We start from the raw sequence: 21066 nt of genomic DNA, 5'->3' as shown, positions 1-21066 counted from the left end.
AATTCGGTTCGGATATTCGGATTTTTGGATTAGTTTTCAACAAAACCGAATTATTATTTTGGATTTCGGATTGGTTTTGGTTTATAAAATAAGAACCGAATAGTCCAAAAAAACCGAATAAACATTTATTGTTTATCTATTTATAATATATATCTATAGTTTTTAATTAATTTTGTAATTTATTTTTTCAAATAAGAATGTTTCACCCGATAAAAAAAAACATTAATATGTATTTTCACTTAAAAGTTTTCTATCTATAAAATATTTAACTATAATATATATTCTTATTAGTTGTTTATAAATTTCAAATCAAAACTAAGTAATTTGTTTTTGCTTCTTGTGTAAAGTTTAATAATATTTAAATTATTTGTCGTTTTAAAATGTTTTGGTTTTTGAAAACCAAATTATAAAAACCGATCCAACCGAATTGTAATTGGATCGGATTGGATTGGATTTAAATTTAGTTTGGACTATTCGGATCCATGTTTTGAAAACCGAAATCAATTTGGATTCACTTGATTGGATCGGATCAAACCGATCCATCCAAACGAACACCTCTATATCTATCTATCTATCTATCTATCTATCTATCTATCTATCTATCTATCTATCTATCTATCTATCTCTCTCTCTCCCTCTCTCTGAAATTTCTTCCTGGAAATTAAAACACACGCACACAACTTCATCATCTTCTTCTTTGGTCACATTTCTTATCCTCACTATCCATGTACAGTTAGTTAATAAACACAGATACATAAAGCCAAATATCTTGGAATCGAAGTAGAAAATAAAGCCCCCAGATTTTCAAATCTTCCTCCCAATCTAGAAAAAAAACCCAAAATTCTCATCAAAATCAAGTTTAGATAAAAAAAACATACAGAAAGCCATGTATCTGGGATAGTTGACGACTTAAAGCTAGTCCCCCTGCACAAGATCGTATCTCTCAGACCGTTGTGAATTTACATCCAAATGTAGGTTTCCGACGATGAGGTAATTGTGGAATGTCTCTCTCTCTCTCTCTCTCTCTCTCTCTCTCTAAGAACTGTTATTGCCTCTCGATTATGTCACCGTGTTCATATTCAATCTAAACAATGCTTTCCAGAAGAAATCAAGCACGCAGAAGAAATAATTCACCCGTGATCAGAAGAAATCAAGCACGCAGAAGAAACCTATGGGGTTACCAGTTCATGAGGTTTGATTTCAGGTTTTGATTTCAGGATTTGGTTTTGATTTGTTTTGATTTCGGGTTACTAAGGTACTGAGGTGGATAGATTTGCAAATTGGTATTCTATTCTATTATGTGTGTACAACCTAAAATGTCGATCTATTTTCCTTCCATATATAGTCTTTCATTATGATTCCCGTGTTTGATTACAACCTCAAGTTCATCCCAAAATTCATGTAATCGTCTTGCCCTCTTCCCATTCTATTTTAGTTCCCAATTTTTCCTCTACTGTCGACGGGATGAAAGGGTGGGAGTGTTTCTTTGATGGGAATGGTTTCTTTGGGGAAATTGTTTTGATTTTGGCTGATAATCTGCTTCTGTGGGTACATTTATAAGTTTAATGGAGGATGATGGATTGAATATGCCAAATTGGGGGTATTACGAACCTTCATCCCTACCACTTCAACCTCCCAAATCCGGACTATTAAAGATGAGAGGGCTGATTTTGGAATCGATTACAGTTGATGTTGATGCGATGACTGGTTCATCCCAAGGATATGATTTTGAAGTCTTTGATTAATCCAAGTTGCAGTAAGATGATCGAACCAGGTATTGTTTGGAATATTTGGCCGCTTTCTCTTCAAATCCACCCCTCGATCTACAATCTGGTGACGAAGAACGTCAGAGCTAAGTAGCAAATTGAGATCGTGAAGCTGTTTGGGATCACGATGTACTGTGGTTTGACCTAGCAGCTCCGTCTTCGACAATTGTGCTTGTTTTTCTTAGTGGAATTGCTTATTGTTTAATTGAGTTTGTATTTGTTAAGAGAGAGAGAGAGAGAGAGAGATGGTAAAGGTCAAATAAGCCAAAAAACGGATTATGCAAAAATGGTCCCTTACATATGAAATGACAAATTTACCCTCACGTGTGAGGCACATGAGGGACCTTAATAGATCCTACTTAACGAGAATTAATTCCAGGGACCAAAACCACATACAAACCACTCCAAAAGGACTATGGATCCAAAAAACTCGTGGTTTGGACTAAAACGCCAAAAATTTGCATACCACAGGGACCATTTTTGCAATTTTGTCAAAGAATTAATATGAATTTATAAATAATAATCACTAATGTGTGATTCATTTGCAATACGAGTTGATTAAAATAAAATTTTAATTGCTAAAAAAACTAAGAATAGTATTAGACCAAAATCGATTATAATGAATTACATTGAATTTATCAATTATAGAGTCATTTTCAATTTGTTTCGGATTGTAATGTATTCTTTTTCTATCAAAAATTATTTAATAGGTTCCACTTAAACTTCAAATGACTTCTGATCCATATAAATTGACTTCTATGATTTAAGTTAAAGTTTCACTTATAAGCAACCAATCAATATGTGTCAAGAAATTGGTATAAGTTTGGTAATTATATGGTAAATTGTAATACCATATAAGAAACATGGTATTATTTTGGAAAGTATAAATAATAACCTTAGAATTTAGGGTGACACAATCAAAATTGGATGCGTATTTATGATATCATATGAAAGAAACGTATATATAGCATTTATAATTTTTATTTTCAAAATTAATAGAATAAATACATTAATAATTAATTAATTAATCTCATTTAATACAAAACAACCACAAAATGACATGTGGAATTAATTTATTAAAAAAGACCACAAAATTACATGTGACAAAACTCTTGAGAATTTGACAAGTGACAAAAAAAAACTTTCATTTATTAGAGAGGATTTTCAAAAATAAAATTTTATGTACACAAAATATTGAATAAGTAAACACGTAACTAATTCAATCTATATTAAAAGCATCTTTAATGGTTAAATTATGTTATGGTTTAAAATGATTGTCACCTCATCATAGTATTAATTTTGACTTATAAATAAATAAATAGTTTCTCTAATGGTTAAGCTCATTTATCTAAAATGCTTTATATAATCTCCTATTTAATTAATTATTTTTTTAAACATAAATCATATCTTAATATGAAAATATAAAATGCAACTATATTGTGTTTTTATTTATATACATGAAATATATAAAATTGTTATGTTTTAGTTATAAAAATAAAATAAAAATATTATATAATAGTTCTAAAATAAAGTATGTTTAAAGTATAAGGGGGTTAAATGAGCAAATATGATAATATATTATTGACCACTTAATAGATATTGAGTGGTCAAAATAAAAAAGTAAAAAAGTGTTTACTTCAATGGTGTTGAGTGGTTAATAAAAAAAAAATCAATTGTAACTAGAAAGGCTACCCCCGCTACGCGGGGGGCAGAAGCTTTCAATATTGTTTCTGAATCGATAAATATGACAGACGTAGAAAGTGCAAGGATGAAAAGCCCGGAGTTTTCCCTTGACCGTTTTTTTCATGTTTTTATGAAAAAATGTAAAAAGTTTTGACTGCAAGGATCAGAAGTTTCAAAACGGTTAAAGAATTGACGGGGTAGGAATTAACAAATTTTTAGAAAAGGGATCAAAGTTGTCAAACCGTTAAAGTTTTGTGGCCAAACTTTAAATATTAAAAGACTCCTAAAAAGTGTAAAAATATTGATTGCAAGGCCCAAAAATGTCAAAATAGGTAAAGAATGAGGAGCAAAATGCAGGGACCATTTCTGCCAAAAAAATTTAAAGTTTACGATTCCTAAGCTTCATATCTTATATATATATATATATATATATATATATATATATATATATATATATATATATAATAGGTAAAGAATGAGGAGCAAAATGCAGGGACCATTTCTGCCCAAATATTTAAAGTTTACGATTCCTAAGCTTCATATATATATATATATATATATATATATATATATATATATATATATATATATATATTAATAAACTCTAAAAAAATTTCCCATTAAAGATGCTGTAATAGAAAAAACTATTGACATCTTTTACATCGATGTAAACATCATTCATATGTTTGGAAAGGACACAGAAGTAGATTAAGGATGTCAACGGGGGCAAACAATCATAGTTTTCCATGTGTTGCATAGGTTACCAAGGGGACCTCATATTTTAGTAATATTTTAAGGGTAAATTGCACAAAAGTCATTTTGTTTTTACAAAAATTCGGTTTTGACACTAAGTTATTTTTTGTTTGAAATTAGTTAAGTTTTCTAAGGTGTTGTTTGTTTTTTTGTAAAAAAATCTATTCAGACCACTTATTGTTACGTGGCGTAGCACACGCGCAACACTTTTCATCTCGCAATTGTTTGTTTTTTTGGAAGTCTTCAGAGTAAAAAACTTTTGTGCGTGTTCCGTTTTGGGCAGCACTTGTATTGTTTCTTCCAACCTCTTCAAATCTAAAACCTACAAAGAAAAATCGGGCATCCACTAAAAAAATGTTGCACTCTCCAATCGTCTCCCTCCATCGACTCGACTACTTCCTCACTGACGCAACCTCCTTCCCCGACGCACCCTCCTTCCTCGTATGGTTAATCGACTTCAGGTAAGTTCTTTTTTCTTTTTTTTTGTTCTCTTATTCTTGCTGAATTGAGTTCTTCTTATATTATTCTTGTTGAAATCTTGCTGAATTCTTGTTTCACCTTCTTTTTTTCTGTTTTTTTTTTGTTTATTCTTCCCGAAAGGTCACAATTATGTTGAAATGTCACGAATTTATGCTGAAATATCATAAATTCTTGTTGAAATATCATACATTATGCTGAAATGTCATTATTTTTTTTGTTGAAATGTGATAAATTGATGCTAAAATGTGATAAATTGTTGTTGAAATGTCATTATTTTTTGTTGAACTGTGATAAATCGGTATTGAAAAACTATTTTTGGTTTATAAAATCAGTTTATTTTATTTTTTTAGTATCTGCAAATGTCTAAAAATAAACACGCTTCTTATTACAGTTTGCAGCCTTTTGGTCCACCTCTTATGCTGCAGAGGGTTGCAGAGGTGGTCCGCAAACTTCATGAATTTTTGCTCCAAAAAAACAAACAAAACCTAATTTTTTCAATGTTAACCACTTGACCGATCACCCCCGTTATCTGCTGATGTGGCATGATGATGTGTCGGTATTTGTTGACATAACACTATCTGATTATGTGGTGTGAGGTGGCATTATGATGGGTCAAAATTGAAAAAAATGACTAAAAGACACTAGGTTTTCATTATTTTTGACACTATTTTTTTTGTTTCAAATCGAACATCATTTTTTTCAATTTCATTCAATGTTGACCGTTTTATATTTGAAACCGTATAATTTTTTTTTACATTTAATACCGTATAAATACATCTTTTTACATTTAAAAAACATTTTTTTGTATAAATACAATGTTTTTTTATATTTAAACCATAATGTTATATATAAATATGTATTATTTATTTTATAACCATACTTTTCATTAAATACACAATTTCAATACGAGATTACATGTGCCGAGTGCAGAGTCCGATAAGTTAATGTGATCTTGGGATCACTAGGGTCTGAGGGTTGCTCTAATTACTTAGGGTCCGTTTGTTGTATATATTCATGATTTTATGTTTTCAACATCTCAAAAATCAAGGCAAAATTTTAATTTTTAAAACCATTCCAAAAATCCATAAGTATTACCAAACAAGTTATCAAAAGTCAATGTCATAAATCATAGTATCCCAAATCATAAAAACACATAAAATCCAGAGATGATGTGCACAATCAAGTCTTCTCCTTTCCCCTGTCCTCTAAAGTACATGTAACGATAAACATAAAACTGTAAACCAAAGCTTAGTGAGTCCCCTCGACATCGAACTGGAATGCCCCAGTCTGTTGTCTTACGTACATAGTAGTAAAACCACAATCCATATCGCACTATGTCGACATATGCAATAAATAAATCATATAACAACACAGATAATCATACAAATCTACAGTCACTACAACATAGTAACATCTTATATAATAGGTGATATTGCCATATTTATACTTATTTTTAGGCAATATTTAAGTATATTTTTATTAAAAAGTCGGTAATTTGTTTAGAATAATGGTACTTATGAGCTTAAATGTTGTTTACAGCAAAAAAGAAGACATTTTGAAGAAAAGGGGACTGAAAGTGTTAAAGAAAGAAACTTTGGGAATTAAAAGAGTAAAAGTGAAGTAAATCTGAAAAAAGGTTATTCACGACGTGAGACTTAAAGGATTCACGACGTGAATTGTTGGTTTTAGAAGATATGTACGCGGGTGAAGGAATCCTTGACGGGCACGGTTATCTACGACTCACGACGTGAATTTATTATTATTCACGATGTGAATTTATGGATATCAGCAACTATATAAATCCTTGACCTTTACGAATAGAGACACCTTTGGACAGAAGGAAGGAGTTCCAGAAGACGATTTGAAGCGAAAGAAAGGTTCTAGAGGAAGGTTTTCAACATCAAAAAGAATAAAGGTTTATATTTTAGTTAAATAAGAACATGTCTTTCATTAGTTTTAGCTGTGTTAGTTTAATTACTATGATGAGCAGCTGAATCTAGCTACTCTTGTTTAGCTAGATGAAGCTTTGAACTTATGAATAGTTATATGCTTATGGATTAAATTTAGTTGGTAAAAATTGCTTGTGTTTGATTTGTATAACCTAGCATGCTACTGTTTGTTTATCTAATTGCTTGATTGCATGTTCTGTGTAGCTTAATGACCATTAAACTGCATGAACCTGTTTACCTAATAATTTAGTGAACATTGAATTGTTAGAGCTAGGATTGAACAATCTTAGTTAGTAATTAGAATAAATAAAGCTTAGATGTGCTAGAAAACATATATTGTGACCATAATTGCGTTTATACAACAAATTTTACATAGCATATTTACATTCATAATTAGTTATGTGTTTAATTATGTGTGAACATACATGGTTTGACATGAATTAGTTAATTATTGGTAAGATAGAACTAAATTACTAATACAACTAAAAACCAACTTAATAATCCGTAATCATTAGCTAGCCATAAGGGAGAAGTGGATTCAAACTAAACAAGAGTGTGTTTTTATTTATTGAATTTGATTTAAGTTCATCTGATCTTGCAAAATCAGATAAAACCCCTTATTAAATTTGTTAATAAATTAGGTTAATTTAATAGTAAGTAGATTAATTAGTAACACCGTTCCCTGTGATCGACACCCGACTTACCTAAGCTATACTGTAATCTGACTAGGTACACTGCCTATAAGTGCATAGATAGTCTAAGTTTGTTAGGTTATAAATATTAAAATTAATGGGTACTTTTGTGCACATCACTAGGATACATAACCTAGTGTGTCGGCATTGGTGCCTTCGACCCACAAGTACAGTGATGCTAACTTACCTCACATTCAGAAAATATAGTTGAACAAATCACCGCTCCAAATACTGCCTCTACATATCACATATACAATTAACATGGACTCAAACTTCAATCTACTGCTCAAAATACCCCAAATGACCTAAAGTAAAACAATAGTCACATAAATCGCTAATAGGGCCACGATTTTCGAATAGAGTCGCCTGTACCGAATCGCGGTACACTAACGTTCCGAGTACGCCTTGGTACGCGATTTCATCCCTCAAATTGACGTTTCCCCTTTCATGTGTATGTTGTACCAGTGGCGATTTGGATCGCGATTTTGTTTAATTGGACCCATGTTCCAGTAGTAAAACGGTAGGCGATCGGTATTTCAAAAGTCACAATTAAAGTATGAAGGTTTGTCGATTGGAGGGAAATCACCGATAAATTGAGATGCTCGATCATGCCTCAAGCACAATTGAGTGTTGTTCCTATTCCACAACACAGAAACAAGTTTACATAAACAAAATTTTGCATTCAATTTTTGAAATCCAAACATGGTTTTTGGAAAGAAGCACAGAGCATGTACCAGTGAGGAAGATGGATATGATTTTGTTGATATTGCAGACGAGGATGACCAGAATGTTGAAGAGGCTGAAGTTCCAGTTGGGAGTTAGAGTTCTAAGCAATCAGGGGTTCATCACAACAATCGGTATATGATTCTTCTTCCAATTCTAAGCCTTTGATGGATGAAGTTAGGTTTTTAAAGCCTAGAAACAATAAAAACACAGGGGGCTCTAAACAGTGGGTGTGTAATCATTGTAATGGAAAGTTTACAAGGTCATATACTCAAATACATACTCATTTTTTTGGAGCTGAACTAGGAAAAAAGACAAAAATTAAAAGGTGTATAGCTGTTTTGAATGATCGAGAACTTTATCAACGGTTGTCGAAGAAGGTGAATGATGCAGAAAAAGTTGGAGTCTCTAAATCCTTAAAATGTTCTGTAGTCACTAAAAAATAGAACTTATACTCTAAGAAACCGCTAGAGCAATCATTTTCCATAATGGAGAGAAGCATGGTTGATTTACAAATTTTGAAGGCTTTATGTGCAAACGGGATTCCGTTTAACGTCTTGCGTAATCCACAATTTCGTGACATGATAAATGCTATAAGGAAAGCACCTAAAGGCTACAAAGCACCGTCTAGTGAGAAAGCAAGGACCGTTCTACTAGACGAATGTGTTAGAGATGTTGACAAGATCCTAACACCATTTAAGGATACATGGTATTCACAAGGTCTTTCTATAGTATCCGATGGCTGGTCAAACATCAAACACAACCCGTAGATCAATGTTCTTGTTGTAAATTGTCGTGGTGCTATGTTTATGCACGCCGACGACTTTTCTGGGGTGGAGAAAACAGGGGTGTAACACCCAGAATCAGAAAGACCAAGAAAGGAAAGAAAACCCTAAGTCAATTGGGTCAACTCGACGAGTCGGAGCGGGAACCGGGGGATCGGGTAAGTGACCAACTCGGCAAGTCGGCCTTATGGACTCGGCGAGTCCAGTCTGAAGAGGGAAACCCTAAATCCGGGACTTTGGGCACTATTTATGAATCTTATTCTCTCCATTAGGGTTCCTTATAGCCTCTCTCATCCGGAACCTAAAACCCTAAGCCTCCATTATTGCTCGTTCAAGTTTCTTGCCATTTTTGGGTGATTTGAAGAAGAAGGAAGGAAGGAACACCATTGGGGATTCAAGGATTTGCAGTAGATCCAGAGTTTGAGGGCCTTTCCAGAGCATTTGAAGGTAATAAGTCGTTACCTTCACTCTGTTGAATATAGTTTTCCCTTGGTTGTGAGATTTGGGGTTTTTATGCCATGTTTAAGAACCATTTCGAGTTAGAGCCCAGATCTAAAGTTGCTACTTCAGATCTATGTGTATTTTGGTCTAGAGAGTCATAAAGTATCAGTCTTGGGCAACGGCGCCAAAAACTTGATGTGTGTAAAACCAACTAGTTTTAATCCTACTAACTTAGACACAAAATAAACACACGAAAGGCAATGTACCTATCGATTAGTAATATAGTTCAAGCAAGTAGGGTATCGAACACAGGGAACGCTAAACAATTAAAATAAATGCTAATATTATCTAAATAAAACAAATAACAAAAAGGGGGTTTTATCTAGTTTTACAAGACTAGAAACTTAATTAGAATAACCAACACACAAATTAACTAACTAGCAACTAAAACAATTAATTACCAACTAAATTCAATAGTAAAGAGGACTTCTGTTTAGGTACGACTCATTTGTTCCCATGTATGATTTTAATGTATCGGATTAATTCTTCATTGGCTACCGATTAAGATAATTAGGTTCACGTTCGTTATTCCTAATTCTTAGAAAACAAATTAACTCAAGCAATGGCCAGTTGTCTAAATTAACGGGTTTCCTAGATTATTGATTCGGGTTAATTAAGACTTGTAATGGTTAATTAAATTGACCCTTCAATTAACCTATTGCTGATGTTCATCAAACAATCTCACACATTAACTTACCTATCTTCTAGTTAATTCTAGTTTCACATTCGTTATTCCTAGACATACAACTATGTGGTCACAATAAATCATATGAAATTAATAACTAAGAGATGTTCATACAACTTAATTACTAATTTATTAACAGAAGAATAGTTTTTGTCAACACATAAGGTTCTTTAACAAGCTTAACTAAACATAAGTACCAATTAAAATTAATCCTACTCAAATAATCAATCCATGTTCACAAAATTGTCTACCCTAACAGAAGAATAAGTTTTTAGCTCATGATTGCAGTAAACATAAACTCAAAAACGAAATCAAAGTATGTAAACATGATTCAAATCAAAAAGTTACTAAGAATAAACCAAAATTGTCTTGATTCTCTTCACAATTGAATGTAGGGTTGATTCTTTAGTTCCTCACGACCTAGCAGCACTTCCAATCGTTTCTCAGCCTCCTAGGGTTTCTCTCCATACTAGGGTATCGATCTGAAAGTCCTTTTATATAGATTTTCACAAAACAGAGGCTACTCGGCGAGTCCAGTGACCTACTCGCCGAGTACATCACTAAAAACCCGTGTATGGCAAGTCAGCGCGTCCAGAATCGCGAAAGTTCGATACAACTCGCCGAGTAATCGACCCTACTCGCCGAGTACATTTCGAATCAGCATTTTCTCAAAACACGAAAGTCGTCCGAAATTGTGTCTACTTTTCAGAACATTTTGAATCTCGTCAATCGGAGTTACAGTTCATGAGATATGGCCAAAACACTGACGAGGGGTCAAGCTGTCCAGCAACATCCTTCTTTCTTCAAAATCCAAGATCCAAGCCTCCAATCGCTAGTTCCGCTTCCTTTTCCATCCGAGCATGTCATTGTTGCTGAAAAACGAAATTATAAACTAATTAAGCACCTTTTGTTCATTAAATGAGATAAAATCAACATAAAGTATTAAGATAATGCATGAATTTTATAACTAAATATGCCCATATCAGGGGTGTAAGTGAAGCATGATTGCCTTAAACCCTAGTTTGGAGTGTTTTGGGCCTAGAACTCCTTTGCTACACGTAAAGTTTGCAACTTTACGAGAGGAATAGGCTTTGGAAGAGTGGATCTATAGTTTGGAGTCCCTGTATGACTCAAAAATCCCCTGAATGTATGAAGGACTGAATATACTCGGTGAGTCCTTCGAGTGGACTCAGCGAGTAGTATGAAGATGGAGATGAAATCGACGAGTTGGATGAACAACTCGGCGAGTCTGTTCTTGGACTCGGCGAGTCAAGTCGTGAAACCCCAAACCCTTCGAGTTAAGACTCGAATCAGTGAGTTGAGTGGAGACTCAGTGAGTTGGACCGGACTAGACTCGGAAATCAGTAGACTCGATGAGTCATGGGCTGGCTCGGTGAGTCGAGAAGGAAAGGGTTTTTGAGCTTATGAACTCGGCGAGTCAGTAGGATGACTCGGCGAGTAGGGTCAACCTCGAAGGTTGACTTTGACCAGAGTTGAATTAGTTTGACTATTGAAGGGCAGTTTGGGACTAAGTGTTATATTTAGTATTAGTAGATCGAGGAGTCATTGTAGTAGCAGTCCGGGAGTTGTCAGATAGCAGTTAAAAGGGTATCAGCAAGAACTCCTGCAGTGCAGGTGAGTTTCCTTCTAGTAGGAACAGGTCTAAGGCCACAATGCCGACCCGTTTAGTTAGCAGTAGTTTTCGGACTTCGGTCTGATGTAGTAGTTAGTATGTTTGGTGCCTTCGTGACTCAGACAGGATTTATGTGTTATATGTTCCGGGCTACGACCCGATGCAGTATGCAGTATATGTGTTCATGCTAATTGATATGTTTATGTTATGCTATGTTGAGTTAGTTCCGGACTTCGGTCCGATGCAGTTAGTCCGGACTTCGGTCCGATGCAGGGGACAAGGTCCCAGTCAGTTTCCGGACTTCAGTCTGATGCAGGGAGCATGGCCTCAGATAGTCCGAACATCGGTCCGATGTAGGGGACAATGTCCCAGTCAGTTTTCGGACTTCGGTCCAATGCAAGGGGCAAGGCCCCAGTTAGTCCGGACTTCGTTCCGATACAGGGGACAAGGTCCCGGTCAGTTCCGGACTTTGGTCCGATACAGGGGGCAAGGCCCCAGTTAGTCCGGACCTCGGTCTGATGTAGTGGACGAGGCCCAGTATGTGCTTTATATGTTTGTATCGTATGTGGTAGTTTGGGGGAGCCCACTAAGTTTCGTGCTTACAGTTTCAATTTTTGTGTAACACCCAAAGTCAGGAAGGCCAAGAAAGGAAAGGAAACCCTAATTTTAAGGGACGACTCGGCGAGTCCAAGGAGGAACTCGACGAGTCCAAGCGGGATCCGGGTCGAGGAGTAAGTGACCGACTCGACGAGTCGGCCAAGGGGACTCGGCGAGTCTGGTCTGTGCGAGGAAAACCCTAAATTCGGGACTTGGAGCCTATTTAAACGTCTCATTCTTTCCCCTAGGGTTCCTTTACTGCCTCCTTCACCCAGAACATCGAACCCTAAGCCCCATTGTTGCTCACTCAAGCTTCCAAGCCATTTGTAAGTGATTTGAAGGAAGAAGAAGAAGGGGAATCATTGAAGCTTCAAGGATTGGCCTTAGATTTGAAGATTGGGGAAACTTTCTGATTTATTGAAGGTATTAAGTCGTTTCCCTCCTTTAGATCTATTTTGGTTGTGAGTTTTGGGGGCTTTTTAGCCATGATTAGCTACCCCTTTTGAGTTAGAAGCCAGATCTGAAGTTGCTACTTCGGATCTAAGCATATTATGGTCTTGAGAAGCATAAAATATCTGCCCTTGAGTTGATTATGGAGCCTGTTTGCCTTAAACCCTATTTTATGGTGTATTTTGCGTAGATCTCCTTCTCTACATGTAAAGTTTGCAACTTTACGTGAGGAATAGGCTTGGGAAGGGTAGATCTACAGTTTGGAGTCCATGCATGACTCAAAAGTCCTCTGCATGTATGAAGATCCGAATGGACTCGGCGAGTCCTTGGAGTGGACTCGGCGAGTAGCATGAAGATTTGGAGGAACTCGACGAGCGGGATGAATAGCTCGTCGAGTCGGATGAAGTTGGGCATGAACTCGGCGAGTTGGAAGAACAACTCGGCGAGTCTGGTGAAGGTCGTCTTGGACTCGGTGAGTCTGTTTTGGGACTCGGCGAGTCAAGTCGCGAAACCCCAAAGCCTTCGAGTTGAGACTCGAATCGGTGAGTCGAGTGGAGACTCGTTGAGTTGGACAGGTCAGGACTCGGTAGACTCGGAGAGTCATGGACTGACTCGGTGAGTCGAGTCGCGAATGGAAGGACGTTGAACATATGAACTCGGCGAGTCAGTAGGGTGACTCGGCGAGTAAGGTTGACCTGGAAGGTTGACCTTGACCAGGACCTTGACTTTGACCAAAGTTGACTTGATTGTCTTTCGGGAGTCAGTTAGACTCAGTGTTGCATTGATATTGGTAGCTCGAGGAGCGAGCGGAGCAGGAGTTCAGAGGGTTGCCGGGCAGCAGCTAGTGGGATCATCAGCAAGTTCAGCCAGTGCAGGTGAGTTTCCCTTTGTGTGAATGGGTCTAAGGCCACAATGCCGGCCCATGTAGTTATGAGTAGAAGACCCGGGGGTTAGCCCTAGGCACAGTATGCTAGTATGATATTCAAGACGAGGTCCAATGATAGCGGGCGGGTGCCCAAGGAATGGTTTATGTGATAGTTTATACTTGTTGTCTGTGTGATACTTGTATGTGCCTAGTAGGGAGGTGAGTGTGGGCGAGGTCCCATAACTCACCAATAGCAAAGTGTGGATGGTGTTCCACATCTCATTAGCAGCAGATTAGGGGCGAGGCCCAAGTTAGGGAAGGAGTGAGGGTGGGTTGGGCCCGTACCTCACTATCAGCAGGAGTATGGACGGGGATCCATGACTCATCAGTAGCAGGACAAGGGTGAGGCCCATAGACAGGCGAGGCCTTAGGACAAGATTCGTTAGTATATGTTTAGCTTATGTGATGTGATATGTTTATGTGCTATTATATGTTAGCTGGTGAGGCCCTGTGACAGGCGAGGCCTAAGTGAAACAGATCTGTTTTCGAGCAGGGCTCGAAGCCAGGCGAGGCCTGGAGCGGCGGGGCCGTTGTAGCGGGCGAGGCCCGAGGTAGGGGCGAGGCCCAGGATAGCGGGTGTGGCCCAGTATGTGTAGTATGTGGTTATGCATGGTATGTGGTAGGGTGGGGAACTCACTAAGCTTCGTGCTTATGGTTTTCAGTTTTGGTTTTAGGTACTTCCGGTAGCGGAGGGAAGAGCTCGGGGTGATCGCATGGCACACACCATAGATTAGATAGCCTGGGAATGTTTACTCTGATAACGAACATGTGTTTTTGGAAATTAATACTCTGTTTATGTTTTGGATTGATGACCTTGCTTAAAGTAATGTTTTATTAAAAGAAAATTTTAGTCTTGAATTTTGGGACGTTACATTTTGGTTTCAGGTACTCAGTTTTCAAAGGAGGAGCTCGGAGAGGTTGCAGTGCACACACCATAGACAGTTAGCCTGGGATGTTTTACTCTGATAATAAGTTTATGATTTGAATTAATACTATGAAATTATGTTACAACTTATGATACGGTTTTTTTTTATAAATATGGTTTTAGTAATGTTTTAAAAGAAATTTTTAGTCGTGAAAATTGGGTCGTTACAAGTTGGTATCAGAGCCTTGGTTTGAGGGATTCGGACACACTTGAGAATGTGTCTGAACTCAAACTAAGGAATTGGTATATAAATTTTCAAAAGGAAAATCAATTTTTGTAAAAAGGAGTTTGAGAAAAAGAAAAGAGTTTTAGAAAAAGCGAAAAAAAAAAAATTTAGAAAGAAAAGAACTTTGAAAAGAGAAAAAGGGTGTGGTGCATGCAATCAGCCGAGCTCAAGTAAGTACTCCTAAATTACCCATACAAGTTTATGTTATCAGTTTCAGGTTTAGTTTAAGATCAGTTCACTTTCAGTTTCAGTAGAACAGCATGCTAGTATAGGACTAAGGATCTAGGAGGATGCCTTATGTGCATGTTTTATGTTTTTCAGCTTGATGAGAATTGCATACTAGTATTGAGTAGACAGAAGTAGGATAGCCTGTGTAGGCTATGCCTGATAGTATGAGCTTGGAATTGTATGCTAGTACAGTTTCTTGTTATGAGAATAGTTTCGCATGAGTATGTTTCCTTTATCCGAATGCTGCTTGCTTTGTGCTTTGTGGGACTCTGAGTGATGGGAGTTAGCCATTAGGTGAATACGTCACGTCACATGTGTTCAGGGTTGAATAATCTCAGAGTTCCGGATTTGACCCTATTGTGCAGCTCTCGTTTGGGTCTAACCATTATAGGGACGGGTCTTTTACTCGAAGGATTATCCGAGTCTCATTGCATGTGATGGTATTCAGGTGGTGGCTAATTGGCATTACAAGGAGACCTTCAGCAGCTGAGGACTGGTTTGGGTGGAGTCAGAAGTTCCCTAGGGCAAGCCTAGGAAGGTAGTAGCAGAGATCAGTAGCAGTAGAGTGACTTGGTGGAGTTGAGGTAACTCTTGCGGAAAGTACAGATAGATGTGGAAGGTAGTATGGACCCGTACTACTGAAAGCAGAGGATCCGTACTTGAATCAAGAGGGGACGAGACAAGACAAGGGAACTTGTAGAGTGTGTGAGAGATCCCTCAGCAGCGGTGTGTATATTGATCAGGAAGTGTTATATTTTCAGCATGGTGACATTGCGCGAGTTACCAGTTAGCAGTTCAGGTACCGGGGAGGGATCTGGCTCGGGCTCTGAAGCCGGGCAACTTGATGATCAGATGAGGTATTTCATTTCTGTAGAGATATTGCGAAACATCATTGATCAGACTCCAGTGCTTTTCAGTTCGGTTAGAGAGGCCATCGTGGAGCTTATGGACAGTCATCTTGATGCCTTTAGGGTCGGGATAGTTTCAGGACAGATTGGGGCTCGTCTAGAGCCTGATTCTTATGGAGTTCAGGGATCCATCAGGGAGGGAGATCCCTTTTCTAGCTTTTGCCATCAGGGGACAGGAGTGAGTGGGGCACCCTGTCTCCAAGAGAGACCTTTGCATGATTGGATAGTTGAGGAGGTTTCGCGAGCCATTCGAGGGGAGCTGCCCGACATGGTCGTGAGGATCACTGATAGGTTGACCGCGAAGCTCCAGGATCAGACAGCGGTTGTTCAGACGATGGATGGGGTCGACGACGCAGGAGCGAGAGACAAGTAGGGAGTCATAAAGGAAGAGGAAAACGGATGAGACATAGGTAGCCATAGGTTCGGGCAACAGGCTCAAGGGGTCGGATTTGAGATTGAGGGACTATCAAAGCCGCAGTCGATGCGGGAAGTGTGGTAGGACGCACACGGGTGCGTGCAGGCGTAGAAGTGGTGGCGATGTTGGATGTTTCAAGTGCGGCCGGATTGGCCATTTTATCAGAGATTGTACTGTTACCATCGCCCAGGAACTTGACCCGATATGTTTCCATTGCAGTCGGAGGGGCCACAAGAAGGCTCACTGTCCGAGTTTGTATACAGCAGAGCAGGTGATAGCTCCTGCCCTTGTGACTTCGAGTACTACCAGCGGTTGCCGGGGCCGGGCAAGGGCGTCCACGGCTCGGAGCAGAGTATTTCGGTTGATTTCAACAAGGATTCGGGCAACACTGGATGTTGGGGGTACGTATCTTTTACCTTCCTGTCAATTATTATTCATGATATTATTATTATGTTGTTGCATTGATATCAATAAGCATATGTGTTGGCGTATTATATTACCTGCTTGTGACGGAGTTTTATGCCATCTGCATACCTTGGAATTAGAATGGTAAATTGGAGGTCGTCCCCTCTAGATCAAGTTACTTCAGATGCGGTGACTGTAGCATGTATGTGTAAGAATCAGTAATGCCTCACTACTTTCGGAAGGTGTCATTCGGGTATTGATCAGTTATATCCTCAGTAGTGACGATTTAAAGCTTCTAGTGAAGTAGCTAGCGGACAGTAGGGAAGTGAGTTGGGGATGTTTACCCTGAACGCATGTTCTCGGGATGCAGTCACTAAAGCAAATCCAGTGAAGGATTAAAGAGTGCTTGGTTAGTTAATAGGAATGGTTCGGATATGGTAAAAGTTAGTTGGAGCGCCGACAGAGGTAAACGTTGGCGGACAACAGATCGCCCTTTTAATAGAAGGAAGGTTGGGGAATCCTTTCGACCAGTGAGCAATAAGGAGTTAGCCGGATCCAAGTGGGGGAGAACCCTCCGAGTATACAAGAGTAAGAGAACGCAGACCCATAATGAGTACACAACCTCTAAGAAGAAAAGATAGTAGCGCAGCATTTGATGGATTGAGGAGTTCAGGATTGGGAGTTTGAGGAACTTCCCAATAGTTAGTTCATGTAATCGAGATGGTTAGTAGCTGGTTGGGAATCTAGGATTAGAGGACCTCTTGTAGGACTCTAGTGAGTCGGAATGAGGATCTTGAGAATGATTAGCAAGAGATGCTTTCGTGTTAGTAGTCAGTGGTAGAGACGGCATGCAGGGTTGTGTGGATTTAGGAGGTGGGAGTTTGGAAGCTTCCGAACGATAGTTTCATGTATCCGAATTAGTAGACGGTTGGTTTGGGAACCAAGCCGAAGAATTCCTCGACGGAATGCTAAGTGTATCAAGGATATAAGACGTCGAGGTTGATGCAGCATTCGATGATTGAGGGCTGGTTTTGAGAAATCAAGATGAGGAATCACTAGCAGGACTAGGGATAATCAGGATGTCCTCGAAATAGTAGTTAGTATAGCAGTCAGATAGTAGTAGTGTTGTAAGTCTGCGGGGGTAGCCGTAGCATTCACTAGCAGTCAGATAGTAGTAGAGTGTTGTAAGTCTGCGGGGTAGCCGTAACATTCACTAGCAGTCAGATAGTAGTAGTGTTGTAAGTCTATGGGGGTAGCCGTAGCATTCACTAGTAGTCAGATAGTAGTATAGTGTTGTAAGTCTGCGGGGGTAGCCGTAGCATTCACTAGCAACCAGATAGTAGTAAAATGTTGTAAGTCTGCAGATGTAGCTGTAGCATTTGTCAGGTTAGTAGATAGCATGAGTGTTGTTTGGATGCGGGGGAAGCGGTAATACCCACCAGTTCGGGTGCAGCAGTGATGATATGGGAATCCACGGGTTAGATTTCGGATCTCCCGAATGGTTCAGTTATGGTTGAGCCGATGATTCGACAGTTGGATCGTCACCACAGTTATGAGATCAGGGAAGCAGTGGACCGCTTAGGTTCATGCACGTTAAGGGCTACCGTTGGTTTTAGAACCACTGTTTTTAATCTTGGATCTGATGATGTCAGGATTCGACGTATGGACCCGGTCGGTTGGATCGGGAGGTTGTTAGGGTCACAGTGACAGAGTAACTAGTGGAAACTAGTTCCAGAGAAGGAATTTGTTCAGAAGTCGTGGGAGCGACTAAGTGAGGAGTCCTTAGACTCCACAGTTGAGTCGGAACTCGGTGTTGCAGATAACCGACAAATGATTGGAGACCAGGAAGGTCTCGAGATATTTTGGGAAGCAGCCATATGGCAGTTCAATGTTTTGGTCAGTTCAGTGTTTCAGGCAGATCAAAGTTTCAGGAAGTTCAGTGTTTCAGCAGTATTGATTCAGTATGAATGGCAGAGTAGATAGAACCGTTATAGATAGTCGAAGTATCTTCTGAAGTCGCTTGGGGCGACTAGGAGATTGCGATGGGGTATAGTGACCGGTTGGAGTCCGGTAACCCAGATATCGGCAGATTAGTTGGACCAGGGTGGTCTCAGTTCATCCGGTAGGTGGATGAGGGGCAACAGAATTTTCAAGCCAATAGTAGTAACGATAAGGCAAGGATGGTAGAGGCAGCAAGTTGACCGAGGGTGCTACGCCTCTCACAATAGGGTTGGATAATCTCAGAGGGGAGGGTTTGACCTTGTTGCGCAGCTCTCGTATGAGTCTTAACCGTTGCAGGGGTGAACCTTTTACTCGAAGGATTATTTGATCCATTCGCTGGGACGGGTGCTCAGCACTAAGTTATAGAAGTAAGAAGCATTCGATATGTACCGGCAATAGTGACCAGCACTGGGAGTGGTTGGAGTGATGGACATCGTGAAGGGTACAGTCCTTCACAGAGATAGGGGAGGTAGTTGGTTATGGAATGTTGACTTGGGGAGGCCAGAGAACGCTCAAGGAAAAGGGGGTGGACCCTGAAAATACTATCCGAAAGGATTAAGGGTCATCAGGATGACCGGGCGAGAGGCCAGCGAAGGTAGGCAGCTGGGGTTGGATTAGTAAGTAGAGTATTGGAGATAGATTGTAGGGCGGTTGGCAGTAGAGAAACTTTGAAGATGAAGTTTAGTTTAAGTGGGGGAGAGCTGTAACACCCAGAATCAGAAAGACCAAGAAAGAAAAGAAAACTCTAAGTCAAATGGGTCAACTCTTCGAGTCCAAGGAGGAACGCGACGAGTCGGAGCGGGAACCGGGGGAACGGGTAAGTGACCAACTCGGCGAGTCAGCCTCATGGACTCAGCGAGTCCGATCTGAAGAGGGAAACCCTAAATCTGGGACTTTGGGCACTATTTATGCATCTTATTCTCTCCATTAGGGTTCCTTATAGCCTCTCTCATCCGGAACCCAAAACCCTAAGCCTCCATTATTGCTTGTTCAAGTTTCTTGCCATTTTTGGGTGATTTGAAGAAGAAGGAAGGAAGGAACACCATTGGGGATTCAAGGATTTGCAGTAGATCCAGAGTTTGAGGGCCTTTCCAGAGCATTTGAAGGTAATAAGTCGTTACCTTCACTCTTTTGAATATAGTTTTCCCTTGGTTGTGAGATTTGGGGTTTTTATGCCATGTTTAAGAACCATTTCGAGTTAGAGCCCAGATCTGAAGTTGCTACTTCAGATCTAAGTGTATTTTGGTCTAGAGAGTCATAAAGTATCAGTCTTGGGGGTGTGAGTGAAGCATGATTGCCTTAAACCCTAGTTTGGAGTGTTATGGGCCTAGAACTCCTTTGCTACACGTAAAGTTTGCAACTTTATGAGAGGAATAGGCTTTGGAAGAGTGGATCTACAGTTTGGAGTCCCTGCATGACTCAAAAAGCCCCTGAATGTATGAAGGAATGAATAGACTCGGCGAGTCCTTCAAGTGGACTCGGCGAGTAGTATGAAGATGGAGATGAACTCGACGAGTTGGATGAACAACTCGGCGAGTCTGTTGAAGATTGCCTTGGACTCGGCGAGTCTGTTCTCGGACTCGGCGAGTCAAGTCGCGAAACCCAAACCCTTCGAGTTAAGACTCAAATCAGTGAGTTGGACAGGACTGGACTCGGAAATCAGTAGACTCGACGAGTCATGGGCTGGCTCGGCGAGTCGAGAAGGAAAGGGTTTTTGAGCTTATGAACTCGGCGAGTCAGTAGGCTGACTCGGCGAGTAGGGTCAACCTCGAAGGTTGACTTTGACCAGAGTTGACTTAGTTTGACTATTGAAGGGCGGTTTGGGACTAAGTGTTATATTTGGTATTAGTAGAGCGGGGAGTCACTAGAGTAGCAGTCTGGGAGTTGTCAGATAGCAGTTAAAAGGGTATCAGCAAGAACTCCAGCAGTGCAGGTGAGTTTCCTTCCAATAGGAACGGGTCTAAGGCCAGAATGCCGACTCGTTTAGTTAGCAGTAGTTTTCGGACTTCGGTCCGATGCAGTAGTTAGTATGTTTGGTGCCTTCGTGTCTCAGACAGGATTTATGTGTTATATGTTCTGGGCTACGACCCGATGTAGTATGCAGTATATGTGTTCATGCTAGTTGATATGTTTATGTTATGCTATGTTGAGTTAGTTCCGGACTTCGATCCGATGCAGTTAGTCCGGAATTCGGTCCGATGCAGGGGACAAGGTCTCAGTCAGTTTCCGGACTTCGGTCCTATGCAGGGGCAAGGCCTCAGTTAGTCCGGACATCGGTCCGATGCAGGGGACAAAGTCCCAGTCAGTTTCCGGACTTCGGTCCGATACAAGGGCAA

This window comes from Lactuca sativa, chromosome 8, assembly GCF_002870075.4.
Source record: "Lactuca sativa cultivar Salinas chromosome 8, Lsat_Salinas_v11, whole genome shotgun sequence".
NCBI lineage: Eukaryota > Viridiplantae > Streptophyta > Magnoliopsida > Asterales > Asteraceae > Lactuca > Lactuca sativa.
This window is presented reverse-complemented; position numbering follows the sequence as displayed.